Here is a 23,592-nt window from a genome sequence, read left to right as displayed (position 1 = left end):
GTCTGAAGGCAGTCTGGAGACAGAATTCTTTCCTCTTTAGGGGACCTCAGTCTTTTTTCTCTTAAGGCCTTCAAGTGTTTGGATGAGTCCCACTCACATTACTGATGCAGCTGGTATACCATGCTCAGAGCTCTGGGTTTGATTCCCAGCACTGTAAAAAAATATCTAATGATGCAAACGTGAGTCACATCCTCAAAATATCTTCACAGAAATATCTAGACTGATGTGTGATCACACAGCTGGACATCATAGCCTAGACAAGTTTACACATAAAATTAACATCCACTATAGCTTCTTGACCTTGTGGAAGGATTTGTTAAACAGCAAGCGTACACACACACACACACACACACACACACACACACACAAAGACTTGGTACATAATTTTTTTATTATTGTGCTGGGGATACAGTGTGACATTTACAAAAGTTCTTACAACATATCTTAGTTGAATTCTCCCCCTCCACCATTCTCCTTTACCCTCCTCCCCCCATTCCTGGGATAGTTTCAACAGGTGTCATTTTTCCATTTGCATACGTGTGCACGCAATACTTGCACCAGTTTCACGTTGTCTTGCTCTGTACAGTTTTACCTCCTCATTTGAAAGACTCCCAGGTAGACCAGAGTCCGTATTAGTTGATACACTCTATGGGATCATTGCAACTTGCTTCCTGACCAAAGACTCATATTCTTTCTTTCACTTCTGTGATTCCCGATAAACACTAAGAAACATAGTACAAGAACATAAAAGAGACAGACATATTTTAATTTAGGTCTCCAACAAATCCAGATATTAGCTATGGTACTACAATATCCTAAGATAAAATACTGAACAATTATGGATTTACCATTGCCTTAATTTAAAACAAACCTGATTTATTTTTTTTTAAAACGCAACCTCAAAACACAACACTCCAGACATGATATGGAATGTCTAACTAAAAACCAAAAGCTACTCAGTCCAGTGGACTTGAAAATTATCTTTCTGTTAATAGATCTCCCGAATGGCTGTGATCTGTTGGATCTGATAAATTCAGATTTTGACAGCTGCTAAGGACTGAAAACAAGCAGTTCCATACATTATCACTTAATAAAGAAACAAGGTGATGAAATAGCCCTTTGGTGAATTTTTTTAAAGGTTTTGAAGAGCCTGATTCCAACTTTAAGAAGTCCCTGTCTTTGTGTATGCTTTGCTGCTTTGCAACATGATCATTGACTCCTTATCTCAAACTGTGTCAGATTGAGAGCCACGGGTGTCCCCATTACTTTCCCCTCTTCCTCTGGCACAAATGCCTCAAACATGGTGTGCACACAACAAATACTGGCTGAATTGGGAAGCATCTCTCTTTGCTTTTACATTTTGAAGGCCTGACACTGAGTCACTGATTTGAGTGTTTGGATTGAACAGATTAAGAACATATCCATTGGACAGATAAAAACATTTTCCAGAATTTAAGGGAAGACTGATATGCTCTGCTGGGCTCAAAATATTTTTACAAAGTTTAATTGCAAAATATTTCCACCTACCGGTTCCTTCAAAAATAAATCTGAAAAGATATTACCAAAAAAAACCCCTAGTGGATTGTAGGGTATGTTTTTTGTTGAAAGAAACTCTTCTTTTAAGTTGGATTTCCTAGGAATAAACTTGGAGATAAAGATTCAAAAAAAAAGAAAGGAAAGAGAAGGCAGCCCAGAAGGATGCGCTATCAGGCAAAGTCCTGAAGAGAGTAACTCCAGATCATCTTGCTCTGGGAATAAATAGTTTAGGTCCTTGTCAAGGGAAAAGGGGGCTGCACTATTTATAGAGCCCACTCCACTCCCAGGTGTTTCTGGCTCTCCTTGCACAAGTTAAGTGCGTTCTAGCAGCCTGGGGCCTGTGCTCCAGCAAAGAGATGCAGGTGTCAGTTATGTGTGGGGTAGCGGGGACAGATGTGCATGGAGATGCTAAAAGGCTCCAGGGGACACATGCAAATGTCTTCCAGCACCTTCCTCACTACTCCATAAGAAATAATTTGTCAAGATCTTCTCCACAAAAGAGCAAGCCCAGGTATGAGTGGAGGTACTATGTAAGACAACATAAGATTTAAGGTAGGCAGCCATAATTTCTTTAACTTTACCCTTACATTGAGTCAAAAGCAGAGAGGTCAGAGAGGAGTTTGGTTTGAGGATGGGTTTGATACTTGCCTCGTGAGGGCAGCTCTACCAATAAATTCTGACGCCTTGGAGATGGTGGACAGTGAGCAGGTGTGTGCTGTTTCTGCAGAGCAGTGGCAGAAAATCAATCCTGAAGTGGGTTCTTGGGTCAAAGGTAGAAAAAGGAGCCCAAGCCAGAATTTAGTGGAAAGTTCAGGGGATGGGAGGAAAAAAAACAGAAACTGCAATGACAATTATTATAACAAATTATAAAGCACATCACATATAAAAATGCAATGTATGGATTATTTAAATGATTACAGTACATAGTCAATGCACTGCCCATATTTTAAGTACTCAGAAGCCACATGTGCCTAATGATTACTATATCGGACAGTGAAGTTCCAGAACATTCCATCATTATGGAAAGTTCTATTAGACAGTGCTGGTCTACAGTCTACTGAATACATCAAAGGTTGAGATGTAATGACCTCACTTTCATCTCAAACTTTTTTTTTCCTTCCTCAATCTATAACTATTCAACTTTTACCACTCAAATTTTTGGAACTGTGAGTTAAAGGACAATAGTACCTTTTTAAAATGTTTTATCAGGGGCTACTTTTCTTAAATGAGTTTTTTGGCAGCACTAGGGGTTGAAGTCAGGGCCTCCCTCTTTTGTGATGGTTATTTTTGAGATAGGATCTTGCTTCATGCCCAGGCTGGCTTGGACCAAAATCCTCCTATCTGTGCTTCCTGGTGTAGCTGGGATGCACCCCCAACACCCAGTCATTGGTTGTGATGGGGGTCTTGTGTACATTTTGGCCAGGCTGGCCTCAAATCATAATTCTCCTAATCTCTGCCTCTCAAGTAGCTAGGATTACAGGCTTGAGCCACTGTGCCCAGTCTTAAATGATTTTTCACTCCTTCAATCTAACCTGAGTTTTGAGGAGCTAAATATTAATTCAGAATTAGTGTGTATTGAGCTTCAGATGTGCTTTTACAACAACCGAGAGATTTTAGGGAGGAGACAAGAAGCTGTCCACTAACAGAAAAAATGGCAGAATCCAGTTTTCTCACACTCCACCACTACCATTTCCACATGGTTGGGCACAGGACTTTGCTGCCGGGACAAATTCTTACCCGACCAAGTAGCCAAGTGGAATTTGGGTGTGGTATTTTCAACATCTTGGGATCTTCTGGTGCTTTAGTTGACATCCAGAAATATTTCAAAACTGTAGATCACCTCCTGGGCTTACCAGGAGAAGTTCAAAGTTGAGGAGACACTGTGGTATCATTGCTAATCTTTTTTCCAAAGTTGAATTTCAGATTGTCTTAATTTGGATACCCCCCCAGAAGACCCTGGCACAGGATTCATGTGCAAGTAGTTTGCTTATGGGTGATCTTAAGAAACACTGGTAGGAAATTATGGGGAGGATGAGGAAAAGGAAGGAAGTCAATAAAGGATAAACCATCAACAAGTTTCTGATTAAGAACTCTGGGGTCTAGTGCTCAAAGTGACTCCACTGGAAGATGGAAGAGCTGGACACTTATTATCTTTCACCAGTCATTGGCTGAGGGATTCTGGATACAGAGCCCTTTAGGCCTACTGTGTGCCTGAATAGAGAAAGCCCTCAGACAAAGAAAAGCAGGTTTGGGAAATCAGGCCAGTCTGCAGGGAAACAGCAAGCAATGAGAGAGATGGGTGGGGCCTCTACAGAGTCTGCTGCACAGATTTATTTTTACTCTTAAGCAGGCAAAATAGACCGAAGTGTCTTAGAGTATAGCCCATCCATGTCCCAGTAGGGCTGGTCCACTGGCGCAGAGGAGATAATGAGCCACTGCCAAATGGAAAAACAAAAGAATTTTTAATGGGCAACTTGACCTCTGGTTAGAACATCCCAAATAGTTGAGAGTTAGCGTGGAGCCTTTGGTATATTAAATGCCTCTGAATTAGGGTAAGAAAGCAACATTCCGGATTTGACACCAAAGAAGATATGGAACGACTTATTTTAACTACTTGTCCAAGAACACATGGATTGCTTGTGCATTCTGGAATTTTGGAATGAGAATTACCAAATGCTTTCTGCTGAGACTGAGGAAGCCAAGCTGGGGCATTGTAGACCAGGGATATCTGGTTGCATATTGACAGACTGGCATATGTTGAGCTATAAGGAAGGCTAGTCAGAAAGAAAGATGGACTGGAGTACAAGGAAGGGTGAAAGAAGAAAAACTATGAAAGAGAAAACAAACCCTTGTGACTTTGGTAAGATGGAGACTGCCTTGAACATCAGAGGTTGTCTGGGTGTCTTTAATCCCCAGTGCCTCCAGCTATGCAGGGCATAGACTACATGCTTAGTTAGTGTGTCCCGAGGGTGGAAAGAGTGAGACCATGCAAGGTGCTCGGAACCCTGTCTCCTACACACACAATATGACATTGGTGTCATTGAATTAATTCATGGGAGGATGTTTAGAACTAGAAAGACTCTTGGAGATTTTTACATCCCTGTTTCTTTTACACATACAACTGAATTTTGGAGGTAAATGTCACAGTTTGGGACTACTCCTGATCTTATTCTGTATTCTTCCTGTCACTACACAGAAGGAAGGAGCAGGAAAAGAACTGAAGAACAGCCATTAGAATGAAGGCAGACCAGGCGGAGTCAAGTCTGTGGTGCAGCTCTTGAGCTGCTTGTGGGATTGCCAGGGAGATGTTGCCTAAGTCAGGCCTGTTGCTGTTGCATGTACATGTTTAAATCCATTTGGCAAAATTTACAAAACCTATGACTTTCATTGAGGTTGTATAAATCTGCAGACGTCAGGAGAATGGACATCTTTATAAGGTTGACTCCTCTGATTTATTTTGATAAATAATCTCTCCATTTACTTAAGCCTTCTTTAATTCCTTTCAACAAAATGTTGTGGACTTTTCCAGTGGAGATCTTGGAGCTATCTTGTTGACATTATCCTTGAATACTTGATCAGTTCTGATGCTATTAAAATGGTGTCTTTTTTAAATTTCATTTTCTTTTGGTGTTGGTATATAGAAATGTGATCGGTTTTTTTCATATCGACTTTATATCCAGCAGTTTTGCTAAACTGGATTTTCTTATGCATACAATCACATGATCTGCAAATAGAAATTCCTTCCTTCCTTCCCTCCCTTCCTCCCTCCCTCATTATAATAATTTCTGCACTTGATGTGTTTGAGAATTTCCACAAAAACAAAAAAAATTATTTTAAGGGAAGCTATTCAATGTTTCATATTAAGAGTTAGGTCTGCTGAAGGGTTTTTGGTTATCAGATTAAGGAAATTTTCATCTCTTCCTAATTTTCTAAAAATCTTAAAACCATGAGTAGAAGTTGTACAAATATAGTTTGTATCTGTATCTGCTGAAATCTTTTTAAATGTTTAAAAAAATTGTACAAAATAGTGTGCATCAATATGACATTTTCATATCAATGCTAAAAATCTCAAGTTCCAAATAGGAGTTGTACAAATAAAGTTCTTTTCTGCATCTGTTGAAATGAGCACTTGGCTCCCCCTTTTTGATCTGCTATTTTAGCAAATGAATTGATTTATTTGCTAATGTGCAACTGGCCTCTCATTCTCAGAACACTGTTGATTTTGTTCTATAGTGCTGGATTTTGTTTATTAATATTTCATGAAGGATTTTTACATCTGCCTCATCCTTTCCTTGTGGAGTCTTGCCATCCAGGCTATACCTAGATCAGCTAACACATTGGGGGTTGACTCCTTTTTCTGTTGCCCGGAAAAGTTTAAGATTAAGAACTATTAGTTCCTTATTTGATCGATTGAATTAATCAGAGAAGCCACCTGAATCTGGGATTTTCTTTATTGGAAGGTTTTTATTTATAGATTAAACTCATTTTGTAGTTCTTGTCTACTAATCTTTTCTATTTTTTGTCATGTCAGTTTTGATAAATTATCTTTTTTTTGTTCTTTTTTTCTAGACTATCCTTCTGTTTCTTTCTCCTGTCACTTTCCACTTGGGCCAGGCAGAAAAGAACAACTCTTAACCACCAGGCTGAGTAACCATTGGTGCAACTCTACTTTGGTGCCTCAGTTTTCCCATCTATAAAATGAGCAACCATAGCCAGTGGGTGGGATGATGTGGGATGTCAAGGAGCAGAGCACAAGGCACAGCAGAAATTGCATTTTATACACTCTGCACAGGGACAGCTGTGGAGATAAACCTCCAGTCAGTTGTGATGAACGATAGCTCTGTGTCACGTACATGCTTCACTTAGGGTGAGGATTTTCTAATGAATCTTTTTCTCATACTGCAACTGCTTCCTGTCATAGCATCTAAAGGTCTACCCCCAGCTGAGGGAAGAGAAGACTGGGCCTGAGTTTCTTGGAGTCAGTCTCCAAGTGGGTATGTTCCCTTTTTGTAAGGAGATGGAACACAGAAACCACCTTCCAGCCCTGAAGGAGTAATGGGCAACAATCACGCAGCTCCATCCTGCTTAAAAAGGAAAGTCATCCTTAACTCACAGGTCTTTTTCAACAGAACAGTGGCTTATGTGGCTTCCTGTAACAGAGCCCTGGGTCCCTCCCAGACCCTTTCATCTCCTTCTACCACCAGCAGTAGTGGGCCAGGGCACAATTGGCCTCAGCCATCTTGTGCATGTCGTGCTTCCTCTTGATCACTGGGCCCTGGTTGTGAAAAACCTCCAGCAGCTCATGTGAAAGCTTCTCTGGCATCAGTGTCGGCCGGTGCTTATGCTCTCTACACTCAGTGATCATCCACTTCATAGCCAGAAACCGGTGGCATCAGTCGGCCAGGGGCACAGGGATCCTCTAAGGATGGGTGCCAGCCCAATCACGGGCTCACAGTTTTTCAGTGCCTGGTGGAAGAAGGTGGAAAGGTTGTGTTCAATAGTTGCCTGTTCCTCTGCTGTACCAGTGTGGTACTTCTCAAACTGCTTCCTTTCCAGAGCTTCCAGAGTCTGCGCTATGAGGGATCTGGCCAGTACTTTGTTCCCTCCTTGCATCATCATGTCGGTCACTTACTGATCACCGGGTCTGCAAGCCCAGACCTTGTGTGTGACACTGGGGCACCTTTGATGAGCTGAGTTTTCTTGAGCTCCTGCTCATATTTCTCCTCCTCGGTGAGAGCCTTGCCGTAATGTTCTTTGTCAATTAGGGGATCCCGGAATTCAGGACCTCACTAAGGGCTCCATCTCACCTGGGTTAGCCCTGGAAGTCGCCAGGAGGCACAGTGCACATCAAGTGCCGGGCCTGACCGCTCTCGCACAGCCTTCAGTGAGGGGGCAGCCATTGATAAATTACCTTTACATAGCGATTGTCTATTTCAGCTGAAGTTTCCTGTGGGGGGCATAAAGATGTTTACAATAATAACTTGCTTTCTCAGTCCTGACCTCGGTAATTTGCACTGTCTCTCACTTTTTAAGATTAGTCTCACCAGACGTTGCTGGTCTTTTCAATAAAACCTTAAGAATCCCCTGCAATATGGGTTTGTTTTCTATTTCCCTCATTACGTTTTTCTTCCACTTTCATTCAATTTAGCTTGCTATCTCTGTTCCTAAAATTGCAATGAATATTTAGTTCATTAATATTAAGATTTCTTTCAGAATCGAAAATACACATGGAAGGCTATAAAACCCCTCTCAGCCTTCTATTTGTTGCATCTTTCATGTTTTAATACGCTCTGTGTAGTTCAAAGTAATTACTACCATTGGGTGAAGAGTTCATTTTTTTTTTCAGCTCCGGGGTTTGAACTCAGGGCCTCACGCTTGCTAGGCAGGTGCTCTACCACCTGAGTCATTCTGCCAGCCTGAGAACAGGCTATCTAGACAATCTCAAGCCATCACCTCACAGATTACTTATTGATTACAATGCGAGAAACGTGCCTGATTGTCTCCTTGATGTGTCGTTTAACCTAGTAATCCACCTCAACACCATCAAAAATGAGAAAAACACATTTATGCTTCCTGATGTGAGAAAGTGCAACGCACACAGCACTAACCATGTGGTTTTCTCGCCAAAAACATTTAACCTAAATCTGATCATGAGGAAACAATCAGACATGGGGTCCTTTGTAAGCATAGTAGCCTGGACTCTTCAAAAATGTCAATGTCATGAGCTAATAGAAGAAAGAAAACAAAACGATTATTATTCTGGATTAAAGGAGCTAAAGAGATTTAACAAGTGAAAAATGCACAGTCTTTAATTGGGTCCTGAATACAAAAACAAACACAGGTAGCGATAAAGGATAGTATTTGGGCAGTTGGAGAAATTTGAATATATTCTGTCTTGAGTCAATATTGAATTTCTTGGGCTGGTTATGATGTTGATGTTCTATATGGGATCTCTTGGTTCCTGTAAGACTTGTTGTGACGTATCATGATGTCTGAAATTTATTTTTAAATACGTCGGAGAACACACACGTGTGCACACAAAGAGAAAGAAAAATAGTCAATATAACAAAATGCTAACAATTCATGAACCCATAAAGAGTATTTTAGTATTCTGTATCACTTCAAATTCTTTATAGTTTTGAAATTTTTCAGTCATCACACTAAGCAAAATCAGTCAGACCTGGAAAGTCAAATAGCATGTTCTCTGTCACATGTGGAATATGCTTCCAAAAACTAATGACAGGAATGTAAAACAGTCCATTTGGGAGTGGATACCAGTGGGAGGGTGAAAGGAAAGGGCGAGGGAATGAATATGTTTGAATGTTGAAATTGTTCAACATTCAAAGACGGTGGGAAGAGGGATGACAGGGAGGGAGAGAGGGGATGGGTTTGATTGGGATACATTGTATACTATATAGAAACATCACATTGAAACCCCTGTATACAAATAATATACGCTAATAAAAATGGAAAGAATAGAAAGCTAAAAAAAAAAAGGAAGTTGGAACTTGGGAAACAAAGATAGGAGGACGGCAGTTTGAGGCCAGCCTGGACAAAAGTTAGCGAGATTCTATCTCAAAAACAAGCTGAGCATGGTCACACATGCCTGTAACCCCAGGTTCCAAGGAGACAGGTAGGAAGATCACAGCCCAAGGCCATCTGGGACAAAAGTGCAAGATGCTATCTGAAAAAAACAGACTAAAAGCAAAGGGGCTGGTGGTATGCTAGGCGAGCAGAAGGCTCTGAGTTCAATCCCCAATTCTACCGAAAATAAAAAGTTGGAAAAATATTTTTTAAATTTTCTTGTGAATTTTGTTTGAACCCACAAGTAAATGAATCCTTTTCATCTTTGATTATAAGATATTTCTAATAATATTTTGTTGTTGATTTAAAAAAATCCCTTTTAATTAGAGGGGACATTTATTTCAAGACTTGAATCTTTTGAAATTTTGCCTAGGTTTTGCTTTCATGTATTTATTGGCCATTTGTAGTTGTTCATTTGAAAAGTGCCTCTTTCAGTTCATTTACCCATTTGTTGATCGGATTATTGGATCTTACTTTTTAACCTATTTATTTCAATCTATCTATATCTATGTATTCAAGTATAGTTTCTAAAATCAGAACATATTATTTTATACAAAGTTCATTTGCAGTTAACCACATATTTGTCATTTCATAGCTGTTTGTGCTTTCCTGCCTCTAACATTTGATCTTGGGTCATTTTCTCTTTTCTTAGCATCTTCATCTGTCTGCTCATGTACAGCTCTGAATTTTTGTTTGCAATGCTATTTATTTTGCATGTAGTATTAAAAAATATTCACAGTAGATATGGAATTCTAAGTTGGTGGTCATTTGTTGTCAGTGCATTGGATATATTAATCTTCTGTTCTCTGGCTTTCAGTCTTGCTCTTGTGAATCAGCTGCCACTCATACTACTGTTTCTTTAAAAAGGATAAATCTTAAGAAAAAAATAAAAAGAAATAGTATGTATCTTTAACTCTGGGTCCCTTTAAAATTTTGTCTTTCCTTTGAACTCCAGTTTGACTATGATCTGCTTAGGCTGCATTTCTTATGTATAGCCTCTGTGTTTCTATCTTCTCTCCTTTGGAATAATTAAAACAAATGAATAAAGTTATGAATTATGAGTTGGTCAGCTTTTCATTTCTATGACAAATGCCTCAGAGAAACAACTTAAAGGAATAAAGATTTATTTTGGTTCACAGTTTTAGAGATTTCAGCTGGGCCTGACCATTGCTTTGGGCCTGAGGCAAAGCCGAAGCATCTTAGCAGCAGAAGCCTCACGGCAGCCAGGAAGCCGAGAGAGAGAGAGAGAGAGAGAGAGAGAGAGAGAGAGAGAGAGAGAGAGAGACAGAGAGAGACAGAGAGACAGAGAGAGACAGAGATAGCGACACACACAAAGAGAGAATGCCTGCAATTGTGGTATCCTCCTTCTATACATTTTTTTCCTTCTAGGCTACTAGACTATTGGATGGTGTTGCCCACAGTCAGGGCAGAAATGATTAATCATTTCTGGAAATGCCATCACAGACCAGGAAGTGTTCCTTACTAATCTACTAGGCATCTCTCAATCCAATGAACTTGACAATCAAGATTGATCATCGTGACTAATAAATAATAAAACAATAAAATATAGCCTGGACTTTCTTATTCTATCTATCTATCTATCTATCTATCTATCTATCATCTATCTTTTGCAGTTTCTTCTCTTTGGTCTTCCTCTGTCTTATTCTGGGTTATTGCTTGGGAACTTGCTCCCCATCCATCAATTCTCTCTTCAGGTGCTGATAAATCTGTCAATTGAGTTTTTTAATATTGACTATTTCCTTTTTCAGCTCTAGAATTTTAATTTGTTTTTCAAGTTGGCTTTGTCATAGTTCATAGTCCTGTTTCTTTCTTTTCTTGCTGAAATTTTCGTGCTTGTCAGTACAAGAAGCAATGATTTTACAGTTTGTGTCCAACAAGTCTATATCTGTTGCCCAGCTGTAACTTTTTTTCTATTATCTGCTGGTTCGTTCTTTCTTTCTTTCTCTCTCTCTCTTTCTTTCTTTCTTTTCTTCTTTCCTTCCTTCCTTCCTCCCTCCAATTTCTCTCTTTCTTTCTTTCTTTCTTCTCTCTCTTTCTTTTTATTGATGTGCTGGGTGGGGGTACATTGTGGCATTTACAAAAATTCTTAAAATATATCAAATATATCATGATTGAATTCACCCCCTCCATCATTCTCCTTTATCCCCCCATCCCCATCCCTGGAACAGTTTCAACAGTTCTCATTTTTCCATTTACATACTTGTGTACACAGTATTTGCACTATATTCACCTTCCTACACCCTAGTTGTAGTATCTTATTACCTCATGTCCATGGTTATACTTGATTGTGTGCTGGATGTTGTATTTGAAAAATTATTTGTGTAAATTATTTGTTACCTAGAATAAATTTCTGTTGCTGAAGCCATCTACTCTTTGTTATGGCAGGTCTGATTCATCAACCCTCTATACTATATTCTGTGATGTTGTGGCTGAGACTGTTCAAGACCATCTCTGCTTTTCAAGATGGTTCCTTATTGGGCTCTGCCGCTAGGGAAAGAGAATGGAAGAAGGAAGGAAAGCTAGTCTCTTTCCGGTTCCTGTCAGCATCACACCAGAAACATCACTCTTTGGCAGTGGCAATTCTGTCCTACAGCAGTTAATCTAGTTTGCAGTTTTCTTTCTTTTTTATTAGCATACATCAGTAGCACAAAGGGTTTCATTGGGATAATTCCATAGATGCATACAGTGTACTTTGAAAAAGGTTACCCCCCTCTATTACATTCCTTTAACCCCACTTTTCATCCCCCCTTTTTCAAACAGTGTTTGGTGGATTCCATTATATATCTTCATATATATATGTAAAATACTTCCATCCTCTTCAACCCCCAGTGCCCTCCCCTTTCCCTCTCCCCCTACTGCTGATTCCCCTAGACAGTCCTCCTTTTACACTCATGCTCCATTATCATTGTGGTCGTCATTTTTGGCCTAGATTCCTTATATGAACGAAAACATGTGATATTTGGCTTATTGAGCTTGACTTATCTCATTCAGCATGATTATCTCCAGCTCCATCTACTTTGCAGTTTTCTAACACTCCAGATCAAATTCATTGCCACACTCTCCTACTACCTTATCCTTTTCCCCACCAAGACCTGGCTGATGCCACCCACCTAGAGGATTGGGTCCCACATGGGACTCTCCTCTAAGCTTCTAAGTTTTAATGACTCCAACCTGTTTCTTTTTTTCCTAGCCCTAACAGTGGTAGCTGCTTCTAGCAGGTGCTACTTCTGGTGTATTCTTGTTCTTCTTTTGCCCTTCCAATCACTTAACAACCTTATACCTAGTTAATAAGACTTTGTACTAAAGTATCTTTGTTAAAATGAATGATTTGTGTCTCCTGAGTAGGTTTTGATTGATTCATATTTCATTTAGTGTTTGAATCTGTTTTTTGTGGGGGTGTTGGTATAAATTAATATTTTCCTATTACCAAAATTGGAAGCTCCCCAAAATGTAATTTATGTTATGCAAACAATGGATGCGCAGATCTACTGCATCATCACTGAGCCAAACCATGCAGTCTTCGCTTTTATTCCAAGATAGTTGATGGGGAGGTCCTCTTTCTTCAATGTGTCATTATCTTATTTCATGGGAGGAATCTTTCAGCTCTGTTGGGGCAGACATATATCTCTGGTCTTATAGGAGCCTGTGCCCCTTTCAGACTGCATAGAAGGAAAGGTGGCCTAGCTTCTAGTTTGAGGGTTAATGAAAGATAGCAAGCATGGTCACTCAACCCCAGGCACCATTAGCACTAGTGTGGCTGTCTCTGCCACCTCGTTATTGCCTTTGACTCAGGCTGCTGCTCGCCCACTAAGCATTTGGCTTTTGCGTCTATGGAGAGGATCTTTGCCAGTGTCCTCATTTCTAAATGAAGAAACCAAATTCAGAGTGCAGGGTCCAAGTAATAGAAATCAAGTGTGGGACCCAGAGTTTCTGACTCTGTTGGAGTTTCCTTTCAGTCTTGGCTTCCATTTCTTTCTTGCTTACATGCCCACCTACCTCCAGTCTATTTTCTGCTTTGTCTCCTCCTGTCCACTCTTCCAGTCCCTTTGTCTCTTCTCATCCCTAATGGGTATTGTGCTCCAGCTAAGCATCAACATTCACTCTTCCCTGAGCTCAACATTGATCCTGTTTCCTCTGGTCTATCGTCCCCACTGTTTCCTCTGCCTAGGACACCCTTTCCCCAAATCTAAGTATTAAAATCCCACTCATATTCAGGGTCAACTTAATGATGTCTCTGCCACGCATCCTTCCCTAGAATATAAAGCTGGAAACATTTCTCCACCGTCTTTGTTGCTATTGAATTCTGTATTTCCATTAGAACATCCTTATGTTGTAGTGACTTATGCTCATTTATTCCATATAACATTATGATGCACTTGCATACAAACATTCTTTCATCTTTGACCCCCCTCAGTGCCTATCACAGAAGTTTCAATATAACAATAATAGCAATTAGCAATTATTGAGTGTTTACTACATGTTAAGGTCCATTTTTAAAGTTTTACATAAATTGGTCCATTTATTTCTCCCAGTAGCCCTATGAAGGAAATAGTATCATTAGTGTCATTTTTCACATGAAGAACCTGCGCACAGAGAGATTAAGAAAGTTGCCTAAGATAACCCATCTAAGGAGTCAGTCACAGGGCTTCTGCAGCCAAAGGTTAAGCTCTTATCCACAATGCTACACTTTCTTCTAACGACCATTCAGGAACATTCGATTATTTCACTGTTGTTAAATACTGAAAAGATAGTTTTATTTAAAGAACAATTAGAGACTTGAAGCTATAAGATTAGCTGTCCTCCCAGAAAGGAAGCCAAGAGGAAACATGAAAGAAAAGGCTGAGTTCTCAGTAAAAATTTAAATGAGCTTCATCCAATTATTTAAACCTTACGTGCTCCTGCCTTTATTTAAAGATTAAAGTGCAAGTCCTCTCTCAGAAAAGAATGATTTTATAAAGTGTAGTGTGGTTTATGAAATCTTTAAAATCCATGGAAAGAAAATATGAGTCATTATTATTAGTTGGCTTAAATTTTATGAGAACGTTGATGGGTAAGAAAGGCTAGAATCACCCTAACAGGCTGCCATTTTCTTGGATGGGTGTGGCCTTTTATGCTCTCAAATAGGACTATCCTGCTATTGATTCTGTGGGATACTAAAGATTAGGATGGAGTGCCATTTCCTCCCTGAGTCTTCAAACCATTAGCTAGTTGAGGAGATTTTAAGTACAAGGATACATAACCAACCACTCCTCAGAACAGCACCTTCTGAAACATTTGGCCTGAAGAAAAGAAACTTGAGGAGTTAGGTCACAGTTGGCCACAGTTCCTATAGTATTTCACTTAGAGGAAAGAGAACAAGGAGGTGATGGGTTAGCAGCAAGGCCAGTCATAGCTCCGGGTTTACCCTGGAGGCAGCGTGGGGAGGTGTTAGACCTAAGTAAGTTGTGGCCTCAGGCAGAACTCCACCATGCATTTGGCCTCCATTTAATAACTCAGTGGCACTGGCTAAATCACCTAGACTCTAAGTTGCAGTTTCCTCCTGTGTGAAGTAGGGATAATGACACTCATCTTAGACGATTCTTATAAGGTGGCTTAATAGCATACTTGCAGCTTCCTCAAACTTGAGTCACTCACATATCATCATATCACTCAGGGTAATTTGGAGGAAAATTTACTAAGGAATCTGTTACAAAAGTGCAGGCAGGGTTCAAGGAAGGCAGCTAAGGGACAGTTCAGGAGCCAAGTGGGACAATTGTAGGGAGCTGTTCTCATGCCAGGCCTGAAGGGGGCAAGAGGAGAAAGTGAATACAGAACTAGGGAGCTACTTTAGAGAAGGGCTTAGGTTCCTAGCCATCAATAGAGGGTCCAATCAACTGCAAAGACACTACTGGAGAGGAGGCAGCAGGCTGAAAAGTACCCAGCCTCACTCTTCCCCTGCTTCTACCCCCCAGTTTCCTACCACTGGCTGAGAAAAGCCAGAAGCAAGGGGGCCTGTGATGTGGTCAGCCTCCTGATACAGGAGAGGGAGGATGAGGGAAGAACAGGTGTGTAAGGAGGGACAAAAAGAACCTATACAGCATGTCACCTTGATTAGTGTTTGCCCGTTTCCCCCTTAAAATAAACCTCCCTTTCAATAACTGAATTTGCTTTCAGAAGGAGACTTCAGAAGCCTCATCCTAAGCCATGACATCCGTGAAATCACAGGTTGGATGTGCTAGTCTTCTTTACAGTACACTTTAAAATTAATATGAATAGAAAGCATGCACACAGGTACTGCTTTGGGAAGCTTGGCCTCACTCCATTCAGGGCTTAGAGCATAGGAAATCATAAGGTGGTCAGTTCTGTCGCTGAAAGTTGCAGACAAACATGCGGTAGGACACCTTGTACATGTTCAAACCAACATTTAAAAGTCATTGTGCTACTGTTCTAAACATGATCTTTTCCCGATCTATTTTCTGACCTGGTATTGCTAATTCATAGGAAAGACTGTATAAATGGAAGTTGTGTGTTTGTTTTCTAACTGACCCATCTTAATGAGTCTGATTATCTGCCCATTGATTCTTCATGAGATTCTTTTGGTTTCTCCAGGCAAATAAGCAAGTCGTTTGAGAATGTTGGTAAGTTTTTCCTCTTATTGCTGGTAACATCTTATAGTGGCCAGGACCTTCAGGGCAATGTTGAACAACAATGGGTACATCAGAAAATCTCCGTTTCTTCCTTTTTTAGTGGAAATGCTTCTAGCTTTTTGTGTGTGTGTTTTTTTTTTTGTAGCATGAAACATTAAACATGATGTTGGCTGTTGGTTTATGAGAGATATTCTTTATCATGTTAAGGAATGTGTCTTTATATTCCTACTTGACTAAGAATTATTATCAGAATGGGCAGTATGTCTTACCAAATGCCTTTAAATATCTAGTGAGACCTTACATTCCTGGAATAAATCTTGCTCTATTGTGAGGTATAAAAATTCTTTTAGTATGCTTTTTTTTTGCTCTAAAAATGAGATCTTGGTTGACTAAAAGGAGTGTGTGTGTCTAGAAGTCATGTTCAGGATTTTGAGGGACTAAAAAATACATAAAATTAAAGTCTTTTATTTAATCTGAAGAAGAATATTTAAAAGCCTATTGGTGAACTGGTATGTTGTACACCCAATAATGTTTAAAATAGCAGTAGTTAAATAGCAAGTTCTTGACAAAATGGAAACATCTTTCAACAGTCTCCAGAACCATAGCAAGTTCTTAAAGAATAGAGGGACGCAAAGTTGGAGGATTTTTGGATACTCTTGTGCCCTTTCAGGGTAGAATTCCAAATAGAGATAATTTGGGCCTTGCAGATCTTCTTCCTTTTCTGAAAGTTGGTCCAGCATCAGACTTTTCTGCTTGTCTGTTCTTGGAGTAGGTACGTTATTTCAGTTTAAGCAAGGACAACTAATTAAGCAAGTAATAAACGGAGAGATATTGTAAAAGAGCTGAATGTGTGTCTGAGTGGGAAGATGGCACGTGAATACTCATGAATGGGATGTCCTTCATGTTTGTAATCTATAAATCTGGGCCACCTACTTGTCCACGTCAGCTCAGTGTGCATTCAGAAGAAACAGCACTCCAACAGGCCACAATAATTGAAAAAGTGTTTAGATTTTTACTGTAGTATATACAAAATGCAAAGAAGGAACTCTATTCACAGCATCCAACAAAGTTCCTCTTCACCCGTCTTTCTGCTAAAAGCACCATTTTCTCCCAACCCAACAGTTGCCCCTATCTTTCCACTATCTCTAAAAAGGTCCCTCAGCTTTCTTTCTAAGCAGCCTGATCCGCCCTTTGCCTCATTTTATCTTCTACATCCATTCTTTTCTCTTCCTTGAAGTTATTGCTCCTTTATCCTTTTCATTGCAAATGAATCACCCCTTACCCATTTCACAGAACTGCACAATGAGGACCAAGAGCTATCAGGAAAAAGAAAAAATACTTAGTAGGTAGAGTTTTTATCTTACTTTCCTTCATCACATGCAGAAAAAATCCCCAAATTTCTGCTCACTCAGGACTTTAGTATTCTTCTTCCAGCAAATGTTTCACAATGTTCTAATTTGATAGATTCTAAATCCTCCAACCCCCACCGATGCAATTACTGAATAGCCAATAAACAACAAAGAGGTCAAAAGCAGGGAGACCTGGGCAATCCAGGGCCTGGCAAAGGAACTCTGTGAGTAATGGAGTGTTAGGTCTATTGGCAAAACTGTGGTCACAAAAAGTGCTGTCTTCTACTTGGCCTGGTTCCCCCTTGAAGCTGAACTTCCCAAAAAGTATTATTAAGGTCTCAAGAAAAAGGTACAGGAAGAACATGGCACATTAAGCTGGCTTTCTACTTCTTCATGCTGGAGGGTTTTCAAGGGCTGAGATGTAGCTAGAAGGAGGAAGAGGGTCCTGCCTGCCTTGGGCAGTTTCTGTCCTGGCCCTTACCCTCTGCCCACCTCCCTCTCTGTCTCTAAAGCCCAGAAGGCCCCCCACTCCCGTGAAGTGATGAGCCTATTTTTAAAGGCCAGGCATACTCTGAATGAATAATGATTTCTCTTTTTCTCCACCCTGTGCCAATCAGTGACTCATCAACCATTTTCTAAATGACTATGTTTTCATTCCCCAGTTTCCTTCACAGTGCAACATTAAGGAAGACTAAATGCAGCCCCTAGCTGCCTCCCTTTGCTTTTCTGTGTCTTGTTTTAGAGATGTTAATGTCCTCAAAATAGAAGTGTTTCATTGAATACTGATCATTTGGTGACAAGTAAGAACACACACACACACACACACACACACACACACACACACTCACTCACTATAGTATTAGGGAAAGATCTGTACAAATTCCAGGAGGATGGGTGAAAATAAAGGAAGGAAAACCTTGGACTATGAAAAATGTGCTATCTCAGCTGAACTCCATTATCTACCCCTCACCCCCAGATTTCCAGGATGAGGTCCTTTATTAAGGACCCCAATTACACTTTGAATAGTCGCTTTCTACAAATAGGTATTTGTTTTTTCTTATGAACACTTCTGCTTTCCCCCACTCCCATCCCTGGTATCTTTTCCTGCCCCCTCACAATGGCTTTTCTAATAGGCTGTGGTCCTATAGGCAGCCACATGGAAATGTGCCTTTGCTAGGGTTTTCTCTTCCTACTCCCACTCCCGGGCATGGTTGTTTCCAAAATAAGGTTTACCTTTTACCCCAAGGACAAGAGTTGGGATGCTTTTTCTGGGATAACTGTACTTCTCCTATGCTGCTGTTGATTGATTTGTGGTCTTATCTTCTTGGCAAAAATCCAACCCAATACCAGTCATTAGCTATCCCTCCTGTACCATGCCAGAGGCCTGCTATTTGCCCTTCTTCACCTACTTCACCCTGCTCTGTGACATAGAAGCTTCATCTATGTGGATTACGTCAACAGGACTCCCTAGCCCAGAGGCTTCCGGTTGGCTTTGAGCCATGGGTTTAGGAGGAGACTAGGGTGGGGAATGGGATTGGGAGGACAATGAAGTCTACATATTTTTCCTGCTCAGTTCCCCCTTTGGACTGACTTTGTCCCTAGACCTAAGGTCACTGTTTCTTTCAAGGAAGTCTGCCTACACGTCTCTCCATCTTTCTGGCAGTCTCTCCCTCTTTGGGCCTGGGGGTGGTAACAGCTCTGCTGCCACTCACCCTGCCCTGCATTGTCTCCCTTTGATGCTATTATGTAATTAGTCTCTTGGTAAAAGGAGGCTCTTCAAATTACACTCATTTGAATGTGCCATCTGTTTCCTGTTGAAATCATGACTGGTCCTACCTTTCTGTCTTTTCCATCCCAACCCAACCCTTTGGTCTTACTTTGTTATGTTCCCCACCCCCCCCACACACACATCTGGCTCCTCAGGCCTCTAACATGAAGCACAGTGGGCCTTCTAAGGCTTCTGCTGACCCTTTGGGAAATAGCACCAAAGGGGTGATGGTGACAGCGATGAGCCTTTCTGGAGCAAGAAGGACACCTCCCTCCCGCTGCCCAGAAGTCTTCAGACTTAGGATCTAAATGTGATGTACATGGGCTTTGGCTGGTTAACACATACCATATTGGAAGATATGTTGCTGGGTTATTGACTATGACCCAAACCCTCCCCATTCTGTTGTACGTGTCCTCAGCCTGCAGAAGTTCTTACTTTGAACCATTCCCAGTTCGTCTAAGGCCACAGGATCTCTACAGCAGCTGAATCTCAATAATCATAATTATAATTATAATCATCACAATGGCTATCAATTACTGAGTGCCAACTCTGAACCAGGCACTGTGCCTGGTATTTTGCCGCACTAAACCAAATGGAAGTTTCCATTTCATTCTTAAGGGTTGCCTCCCCATGGTATTTGGGAAAAGGACATATCAAATCCCAGTCCATTCCCAAGCTGTTCCCACATGGCTCCACTTCTGAGTTGCGTTACTTCCCGTCCCACCAGGAGGCTCTATGAACTTCACTCTATACCTAGGTCTGGACCTTCCCAGAAGGCCTTCCCATCAGTAAATTGCTACTAGAATCTCTGGGAACTTTTGGAAGTGATTGGGAATCCCAACTGTCACTTTCATCCCCACCATAGATGGACTGTTACATGAGTCTGTCAATGTGTGTTGAAGATTTGAGGTGCACTAAAGGAGAAAAACCACATGGGAAGGGGAGAATGGAAAGGCTCAGGAGCCCTTGAGGAATGAAGCTGCTATGGAGGGGCTCTCAAAGGCACATCTCAGTTCCTGTCTTGGTTCCCTTCCTCCCTCAAGGTGGCTCCTCTCTGTGAAAGTCCTGCCTTATTTCACCTCAGCCTCTCCTCTTTAGGAAGTGTTCATTCACTTGGGTGTGTTTTCACTCCAGGAAGCATTCCTCTTTCTCCTTTCCCCTAGCATGAGTTAGAAACCAAAGCGTCTCTGCAGATTCCCCCGGGAGTATTCTGTCCCTCAAGATCTTCAATGCTGGTGTGCTGGTGAAGGGCAGATGCCTGTCTTTATACTCTTCAGTTTGTCCAAAGTACCTGAGTGCCTGTGGATCTCTCTCTCTCTCTCTCTCTCTCTCTCTCTCTCTCTCTCTGTCACATACACACACACACACACACACCCCTCCCAAGGACAAATGTTCTTTTTGGGGGACAGCATAGCCTAAATCTGAAAGGAGAAAGAGCACTCTTTCCCTGAGTGCTGTGACACTTTGCAAGGCCCTCCTTCCACAGTGTGCTTGATATCTCAGTTACATCATAACATGATCATAATCCATTCTTAGGCTTATCTTTCTATTTCAAGTTGCTCAGCCTTGGTCCTATGAGAATGGGCTCTTCAGTGGCCACCCTTTACCTATATACACAGTCCCAATTAGATGTAGAAATGACTACTTATATAAAAGGCATTGCATAGCTTAGCTAAGGTTCCTTCTTTGTTCAGTCTCTGTCTGGGGGAGGGTGTGGCTTTATTTCTCCAGTTCTGGAGTGGTTGATTCCTTACCCACATTCTTTGCCATAGCAGATCGGCCATCAATCTTCTTGAGACATTGGGATGACCTTTTTCCCTTTCCCTCTCTCTCTTCTAAATCACATCCATCACTAAGTCCTGGTGATGTTATCTCCTTGTCCATTTCTGGAACTCATCTCTCCCTTCACTACTTCTACCGCTGCCTCCATGCTGACTGCAAGTACATCCCATCACTCTCCCCTTCCTTTATCTGCCATTGCTATTCATCTTTTCATTACTTATAAATGGTCATGCCTCATCCAACTAGACTGTAATCTCCATGAGGGAATGGAGTTTGTTCATCAGGTTTTCTGCTGTATTTCTTGTGTGTGTATTTCTGCTGTATTTCTTCCAGTGCCTGGAAGGTGGTAGCCACTCAATCCTTATTTGCTGAACAAATGAATAAATGGTCGAGTTCAATTCACATATTTTGGAGGCTGGGAGATAAGGCCTCTAACACTGTCTTGCAAACAACAAGCCATCACAGAACATTCATTGGATAAATGAATATTTCTTTTGCTCAAGGTTATGTAGCTAATTAGTGGCCACACTTAAATCAAGTCTTCTTGCTTCAGTTGATTTTAAACTTGGCTGCACATTAGAAACACCTGGGAAGTTTAAAAAATCCCAATGTCTAGGCTGTACTCTAGACCAACTAGACTAGAACACCTTGGTGGGATTGAAAGTAGGTGCCAGATATCCATATTTCTTAGTTTCTGAGGTGATTCTGATGGGAAGCCAAGGTTGAGAACCATATTAAATCATGAAGTGGGGTCAAGGTGACCCCATACTCCTCATATTGCATTTAATGGAAAACAAGTTTGAGAAAAAAAATTAAAAACATCTTAATGAGTGAATGGAACATTGAATTTATACATACAGAATAAGTTTCTACCCACATTGTTGGGTAGAAACTATATCATGGTAAAAGCCAGCATGCATTAATCTCTAGAAGTGAACTCTGAAGTCAGAGAAATGGCTTGGGAAGGTGGGTGTAGACACTAGAAGAAAATAAGTAATGGGAATGTATTTGAGACCAGTTACTAAGAGCTGTTGCCTAATAGTCCTCTTAGACCACCGAAGAGTAACTCCAGGGACTTGAGGAGGAATCTTTATTTGTGTCATTTAAAATGGACAAACCTCCAGCTGTGTTTACCATGGAAACTTTTTAGACAAGGATGGATAAAAAGCCATAGGAGTAATTTTTCTCCCAGAAAAACATCATGTTGGATAGAAGCAGTACTTGGTGGTTCATTCCCTCCCAGAATCATCAAGCTCTTTGGTCAAGGCCTGTTCTCAGAAATGCCATTTGTGAAGCTGGGAATTATGACTTGAAAGAGAAGTGAACAAAGAAAGGATGTTGACTTGGCCAGGGAATGGTTTAAGTTAGCGAAGTCTCTAGGAACTGATGCTGTGCTCAGTGTTCCCAGGCTCCCCACTTTGGGTATTACACTAACCAAGGGGAGCTAATTTCATATAACTAGAACTCCTTACAATGATAGTTTCATAAATACATTAGAGAATTTGTTAAAATATAGGAAAACAACAAAGTAAACCACCATCCAATAGTGCAGAATTGATTTGCTTTAGTCAATTTGCAACACACATAATAGATATCAGTATTACTATATAAAGTACTTAAGTTAGGTATTATAAATCAATACAATGTTTAATTAAAATACTATCTTTTCATGGTCAATACTTCTACTTACAAAGAATTGCCCAGAGGGATTTTGCAGAGCTAAGAAAATGCATGGATTGACTGTCAATCAGGTCTAGGTTTTAGCCACTCATATATCGAAGACTAAGGAGGGAAAATGTTCATACTGATTTCAGGGCTTTACTAACATGGAATCCTATGTTTTGGGTGGGGGTAAGAGGAGAAAACCCAAGTTATTGTAAAGATGATGGAGTTGGTCCAAGTGGAAGCTTAAATTACATAACCTGTCTCCCAGTTCATACATTTCTCTCTTTGTTTTCATTTTATACATTGCTTTACACTTGCCATGTAGACATAACCTACAATGTGCATTTCATGTGTTTTAACATTAAAAACAATAAAGCAGTATGCAAGAATTCAGCTTGGATTAATACGAAATGCCATTGGTTGGAAACATGTAATCTTAGAAATCAAAGAGTCGTTTATTTCAATTCCTTCTCTAACTTTTTTTTTCAGTACTGAGATTAAATTTAGGGCCTTGTGCTTGCTAGGCAGGGGCTCTACCACGTGAGCCATGCCCCCAGTCCTCAATTCCTTCCCTCTAGATATTTGAATATTTAAATATCAAGATGTTGAGTTTGGAGACAGGTCATTGTAAGATTTCAGGACTAGATAATCTACAGTCAAGAGTCTTGTATCATTTGTTTATTTCATAGTTTATAATGAACTATTCAAGGCTGGGTACTTCATAAAGAAATGAAGTTTATAGACCTCATAGAGGCTGCAAATTTAAAATCGATGGCTCCCTCGATTTGGTCTCTAGTGAAGGCTTAGTAGCTGATGACACGATGGTGGGAGTATCTGCAAAAGGGAGAGATCATGTGAGAAGAGATAGGAAGCCAGAGTGTGTGTATGTGTGAGTGTGTGTGTAAGGAGGGTTAGTCATGACTTCCCACTAGGACCTGCCTCTTAAAGGTTCTACTACCTCTTAACATGGCCACACCGTGGACCAAGCTCACAACACATGAACACACTCTAACCATACCCAAACCATAGCTATATGTTTGCATTCTCTTTCCCTTGGTTAAACCCAGTTATTCTTGCTTAGAAAAAAATTACAATATTAACAAGTTCTAGGGCAGAAGAAGATATCATAAGCTATGGGATACCAACAAGGGAGTCCTTGCAGAAAGGCAGTCACCTTAGGGTTGTGCAATGACAGAGTGGGGCAATGTCCTGCCTTCAAATACTTAATATTGCCTACTAATATAATAAAGTTCCCCAGACA

The 23,592-nt window shown here is 40.6% G+C and overlaps 1 pseudogene; it reads right to left on the bottom strand.

Annotated features, from left to right (window-relative positions):
- Positions 1–6,723: 6,723 nt before the first annotated feature.
- Positions 6,724–7,436, bottom strand: LOC109675302 (small ribosomal subunit protein uS7m pseudogene; annotated as a pseudogene).
- Positions 7,437–23,592: the final 16,156 nt, after the last annotated feature.

This window comes from Castor canadensis, chromosome X (genome assembly GCF_047511655.1).
Source record: "Castor canadensis chromosome X, mCasCan1.hap1v2, whole genome shotgun sequence".
NCBI lineage: Eukaryota > Metazoa > Chordata > Mammalia > Rodentia > Castoridae > Castor > Castor canadensis.
Note: the sequence above shows the minus strand (reverse complement) of the source record. Positions and strands in the feature narration are given on the sequence as shown.